Here is a 6291-nt window from a genome sequence, read left to right as displayed (position 1 = left end):
TACTAATCTGTTTTCCCATTTCTACAATTTTGTCATTTTAATAAAAATATATAAATGCAATCACATAATATGTAACCTTCGTGTTGACTTTTTTGCTCAGCATAATACCCTGGAGATTTGTCCGGTCGTTGGTTACTGATAGTTCATTTCCTTTTACTGCTAAGAAGTATTCCCTGGTATGCTGCTGGGGCCAGTGTGTTTAGCCATTGGCTGTCCAAGGCCTCCTACGGCAAGGTGGAAAATGTTCCCTCTACTTCTGTTTTCTGCCAGAGAGTAGAGGGATTTAGTAGTATTCGTGTTCATTCTTCTTTAAATATTTGGTAGAATTTTCTAGTGAAACCATCTGGTGCTGGACATTTCTAGTTTAGGAGATTTTTAATCACAGGTTCAACTTATGTGTGCTTATTAGACTTTTGATGTTATTTGTTTAATCCTGATTGCGTTTTCACAGTTTGTGGTGTTCAAGGAACTAAATTGTTGGACTTATGGGCATAAAGTTGTTCATATTGTTCCTTTACTAGCCTCTTAGGGACTGAGGGAGGTTCTCTAGTGATGTCCCCTTTTTCCATTAACCCTGGCGATTATGTCTCATCTCTTTATTTTTGTCAATCTTCCTAAGGTTTATTAGTTTAATTGATTTTTTTCATAGAATAAGATTTTGTTTTATTAATTTTTCTCTATTTTTTATATTTTCAATTTTACTAAATTCTCATGTAGAAACATGTTTTATTGACTTGAGACCGTTTTTTCCTTTCTAATGTACAAATTTCCCTTCAGTACCTTTGAATCACATTTTTTTTTCTTTGAAACTTCCTCTTTGACCCATAAATTATTTAAAAGTGTGTAGTTTAATTTCTTAAGAGCTAAAGATTTCCTGTTGTTGTTTTCTTCCAATCACACATCGTTCAACAACAAGGATGCATTCTATGAAATTCACCTTTAGGTTCTTTTGTTCATTTGTGTGAACTTCACAGTGTTCTTGCCAAAACTAGGTGACACGGGTCAATCACTCAGCGTGGCTTCTTAATACAATCAAGTGACAGTAAACATGAGATTATGAAGCTGGTGGCAGGATAATATGGCACAGGGTTTCACAGTTAACTTTTTTATAAGTAGAATCATTGCCCTCAAAACTAATGACAAAAGTATAGTATGGTGTAATAAATACATTCCAGTTAACATAATTGTTTACCATTATCAAGTATGAGGCACTGTACATAATTTTCTGTTACAGTTTTATACAACTGATAGGATAGTAGACTTGTTTATTCAAATATAATAACCAACGTATGAGTCGTACATTGTGCTAACTGTGTTATGACAGCTACATTATCACTAGGCAACAGGAATTTCCGGCTCCGTTAATATCTCATAGGACCACTGTGGTGTATGCAGTCTGATGTTGATGTGTCATTAAATGGCACTGGAATGCATTGACTTCTAGTTTTATTCTGTTTTGGCTAGAGAACACACTCTGTTTGAATTCTATTTTTAGAAACTTGTTAAAAGTAGTTCTAATGGCTCGAGATATGTCTATTTTTAGTGACCGTCCCATGGGTACTTGAAAAGCACTTGTGTTCTGCTGTGCTGGTTGGAGTCTTCTATAAATGTTGACTGGATTCTGCTGGTTGATGGGGTTCAGCTTCTCTACATCGCTGCTGATTTTCTGTTTGGTAGTTCCATCTGTTGCTGAGTTAGATAGTTGACATCTCTTTAATTGCAGATTAAGATGCAGTGTGGGGCTGGGATTGTAGCTCAGTGGTAAAGCACTTGCCTAGCACATACGAGGCACTGGGTTCCATCCTTAGCACCACATAAAAATAAACAAATAAAATATATTGTGTCCATCTACAACTAAAAAAAGATTTTAAAATAAGATGCAATGTGATGGTTAATCTGGATTGTCAACTGGACTGGATTAGAGGCGCCTCAGATTAAAAGACTTCAGTGTGTGTGGATGAGGGTGTTTCCGGAGATGTTTGGCATGTGAGACTGCAAACTGAGGAGGAAGCGGAGATACCTGTGCTGAATGTGGGCAGCACTGTCTAGTAAACGGGAAGAAAGGTGGAAGAAGGAAGAAGCCAACACAGAGGCAAGCTCTGCTGCTGCCATCGCCTGAGGACACCAGACTCCAGCTTCTTCCCTCTTCCAAAGCAGACTCCAACCAGCAACTCTTCCATCTCAGGCTGGGACTGAATCAGGGTCCTTCTTCTGAGGTTCCAACTGGTTGGAGTGAGCGGCTACTGATTCCTGCAGCTCTCCAGCCTGCAGACCGCCATTGTAGGAACTCCTGGCTTCTGATCCTATAAGCCAATGGAATAAATCCCTCTTTTATAATCACATAAAGTACACAAGCATATAATCACATAAACTATATGATCCTGTTGGTTCCGTTCCTCTAGAGAACCCTCACTAATGCAGTTTATTTCTCTTTTAAGCAGTACCAATTGTTCTTCATGTGTTTTGAGGCTCTGCTGTCTAGTGAAGACTATTACGTCTTCCTAGGAATTGTATTTTTGTTTTTGTTTTTGTTTTCTTGGTACTGGGGCTTGAACCAAGGGCACCTTACCACTGAACTACAGCCCTATTCCTTTTACTTTGAGACAAGGTCTTGCTAAATTGCTAAGGGTCTCACTAAGATGTTGATGCTGGTCTTGAACTTGCCGTCCTCCTGTCTCAGCCTCCCGAGTCACTGGAATTACAGGTATGTGTCACTGTGCCTGGCTGGTGAGTCGATCTTTCTCTCGTTATGTGTCCTTTCTCTTTGTCTCCAGTATTTTTTCTTGCTCTGAAGTCTTCTTTATCTGATATTTATATAAAAACTCCTGCTTTTACAAAATTAATGTTTATGATGCCAATCTTTCACTTCCAACCTCCTATGTCACTGAAGTTGAAGTATGTGCTTGTAAACAGAAACAGCTGTGTGGTCTATTTTTATCCACTTTGCCCAGCGAACAGATGCAACCTTATGTCCACACCTGAGTTCATCATGCCACCAGGGCAGGCCATGATCTACTGACCAGTGCTGGGTCGCAGGGCTGGCTCCACCCAAACCACCTGGATCAGGAGAGAGAGATGTGAACTCCAAAGAAAGGCAGGAGATGGAAAGATGGAGGCAGACAGCAGGAACGGCTGTGGCTGGCACGTCCTCCTCACCAGCTGGGGGTGTGGGGGCAGGCGGCAATCCTGTGGGATTGCTCTACAACCTGCCCCTTGAAGATGAACGTGGGTACGAAAGCCATCCCCAGAGGACTCTGAATCCACCTTGTGCCTTTCCACAGGTCCAGCTTCCAGCAAGCCTCAGGACCTGGCGGGGGACCATGCCTGACAATGCCCAGCTGTGCTCTCACAGAGCCGGGCGGGAGCAGAGGCGACCCTCCTGAAGGCACCTGAGATCATGCACTTGTGCCAAGGATCAGCTACATGTGGACGGGCAGCCAACATTCTGAGAAGGGGCAAGTCAGGGAGCTCTGTGACCTGTTAAAAAGCGGGAAGAAGGAGGGCTGCCTTCCAGAAACAGCCAGAGCACTCCACACCCAGTCAGCGGGGCCTCCTACCACCGCTGGCTGCTTCAAACCCCTGACCTGCCGAATGTGTCTGGAATCCTCCTTCCACCTGGGGTCTACCAGATGCAGACATTGCAGCCAAAGGGGTGCATGCCTGCCTGGGTGGGGCCGGTGCTCCGGTGAGGGCTGTCTAGCTGCAGAGTTTGGACTTGGCAGGGGAACTGGCTGTGTGCTTTCAAGGAGCGACAAACATGGAGGAGCACATTCAGCGATTCTTACAGGGCAGAGTTGAAGACACTCCCGGTTGCTGGTCAGCTTGAGAGCCTGGCCAGTCCTGATCCTTGCATCCATCTCCTCACCTGCAAGATTTGGGAATGTTTTACCCAAACAGGGCTGCAGAAGGTGGCAGGAGATCATGGCCAGGCACTCTGGGGTGAACTCAGCCCACGGTGGGCCCTGTCGAGGGAAGGAAGGAAGTTATCTTTCCTCCTCCAGATCTGGTTAGACGCCCCACCTCAGTCTTTCTCTGTCCTCTCCCGCTGCTGTTTCCAGCTCCATCCTGGAAGGCACAAGAGGGCCCCCCAATCTTAGTGGGGCCCTGGGCTTCCCCAGAGTTTCCACAGAGCCAGTTGGCAAAAGAACCATGTTCTTGGAGCTGGGGAGAATTTAGACACAAGACTCAGGTGTTGACAGAGCTGCTGGGGCCACTGCCCTCTGCCCTGCCTTCCAAAGACTTAATAGAAAGGCAAGGAGAAGAGAGGATGAGGGCAAGTCATAGAATAAGGAAGCTGCTTACATATCCTGACGACTGGTCTCCAAGGTACATAGGAAGTGAAAACAAAGAACTCGATGTACATTTGTACAACCTGAAAAGTAGTTATTTTAAAATGAAATAATTCAGAGATTAAATTACCCAGAAATTCTGGAAAGATGTGCAAGAAACAGAGTGGAGGAATAGGACTGCATAGGGAGGGGAGGGGTTTCCATGCTCCCTTTTATCTACTGAATTTTGAATAATAGAAGGAATTACCATTTTTTAAATAAAAAATAAATTATATTTAAAATGTAAAGGTTTCCAAGTTTTATTTGAAGGTGTTCTTTGACGAACACCTTGGTGATTTTGCTTCTTTCCGGGAGAGTTAAACCTATTTGGAATTTGACCCAGATCAAATTATATGGATGGTTAAGTATATTTCCAAAACTGTTCATCCATTCATTTGTGCATTATTGACCACTAGGTGTCTTAAATTTTAGTGGGCAGGTAACTGCCATGAAATTGCAGGGTTAGAATTTTATGTACATAATAGATAATTTATTGCATGACTGCAAATTAATTGGACTTTCTGATAGCATTAATTTGTTTCCTTACATTGAGGAAGTTGATTTTTACACACAAACCACACACACACATACTCATACACACACACACACACACACACACACACACACACACACTGAGCCACAGCTCATCACCCCACGGCAGTCTTCAGCGTTATGTGTCTGAAAGAGCATGAACTCTGCAGTGGGGCTGTCTGGCTTCCACCCCTGGCTCCACCATCTATGCATGAAATGGCCTTAAGCAAATCACCGGGACTCCCTGGGCCCCAGTGTGTTTTGTGTAAGTGAGAAGAGTCATGGGATCAACCTCAAAGGGACACCAACAGGTGCACATGCAAAAGAAGCAATAAGAGTAAACTGGACTTTGTCAAAATTAAATACTTTCGTGCACCAAAAGACCCTTTCAAGAAAGTGAAAAGACAACTCCCAGAACACTCCTATATCTGATTGGGGCTAATATTCATAATAAACACAGAACTCTTACAACTCAACAACAAAAATGCAAAAAAAAAAAAGTTTTTAATGGGTAAAAGACTTAAATAGGCATCTCTCTGAAAAAGCTACTCGAACAGCCAGTAAACACATGAATAAGTGATTCACACCAATAGTGATAAGGAAAATGCAAGTCCAAACCACTGAGGGATATCACGTCCCAGGCCTTCGGATGGCTAGAATTAAGAAAAAACATAGAAATCAATCCGTGTTAGCAAGGGCATGGAGAAACTGGAACTCTAGTTGCCAGTGGAATTTAAAATAGTGCAATTGCTACTTAAAACAATGTGCTACGTCTTCAAAAAGTCAAACACAGTATTACCATGTGGCCCAGAAATTTCAATCCCATGTCTAACCTGAAAAGAACTGAAAAGCCTGTTCAAACAAAACCTTGTAGATGAGTGTCAGAGCAGCATTGTTCACAAAACCAAGAAACAGAAACATCCCGAATGTCCAGCAATGGAGGAGTGGATAAACACAATGTAGCACATGCAGACGATGGGATAGTATTCATCCCTAAGTGGGAAAGAAGCACTGCTACACTGCTGATCCCTGAAGACATTACCAGACACAAAGTCATTACTGCACGATTCCATTTGAGTGAAACATGCAGAACAGATACATCCATTAAGACCCAAGGCTGACTAATGCTTGACAGGGAAGGAAGAGGAGAGATCCAGAACAATTGCTTGAAGGGGATAGGGTTTTATTTTAGGATCAGTGGAAATGTTCTAGAATTTGATAATACTGATGGATATACAACATTGTACATGAACTAAATGTCACTAGTTGTAGATTGTGTCATATGTATTTTATAAGCACACACACACATACATATATATACATATATATGCTTTTGACTAGAGAAATAGACTTCATATATATAAATATATAATATGTAATTTTAAAGATATATAATATATTATATAATATAAAATATATTTTAAATGCATAT

This window comes from Sciurus vulgaris, assembly GCF_902686455.1.
Source record: "Sciurus vulgaris genome assembly, chromosome: 13".
In the NCBI taxonomy this organism is placed as follows: Eukaryota; Metazoa; Chordata; class Mammalia; order Rodentia; family Sciuridae; genus Sciurus; species Sciurus vulgaris.
Note: the sequence above shows the minus strand (reverse complement) of the source record.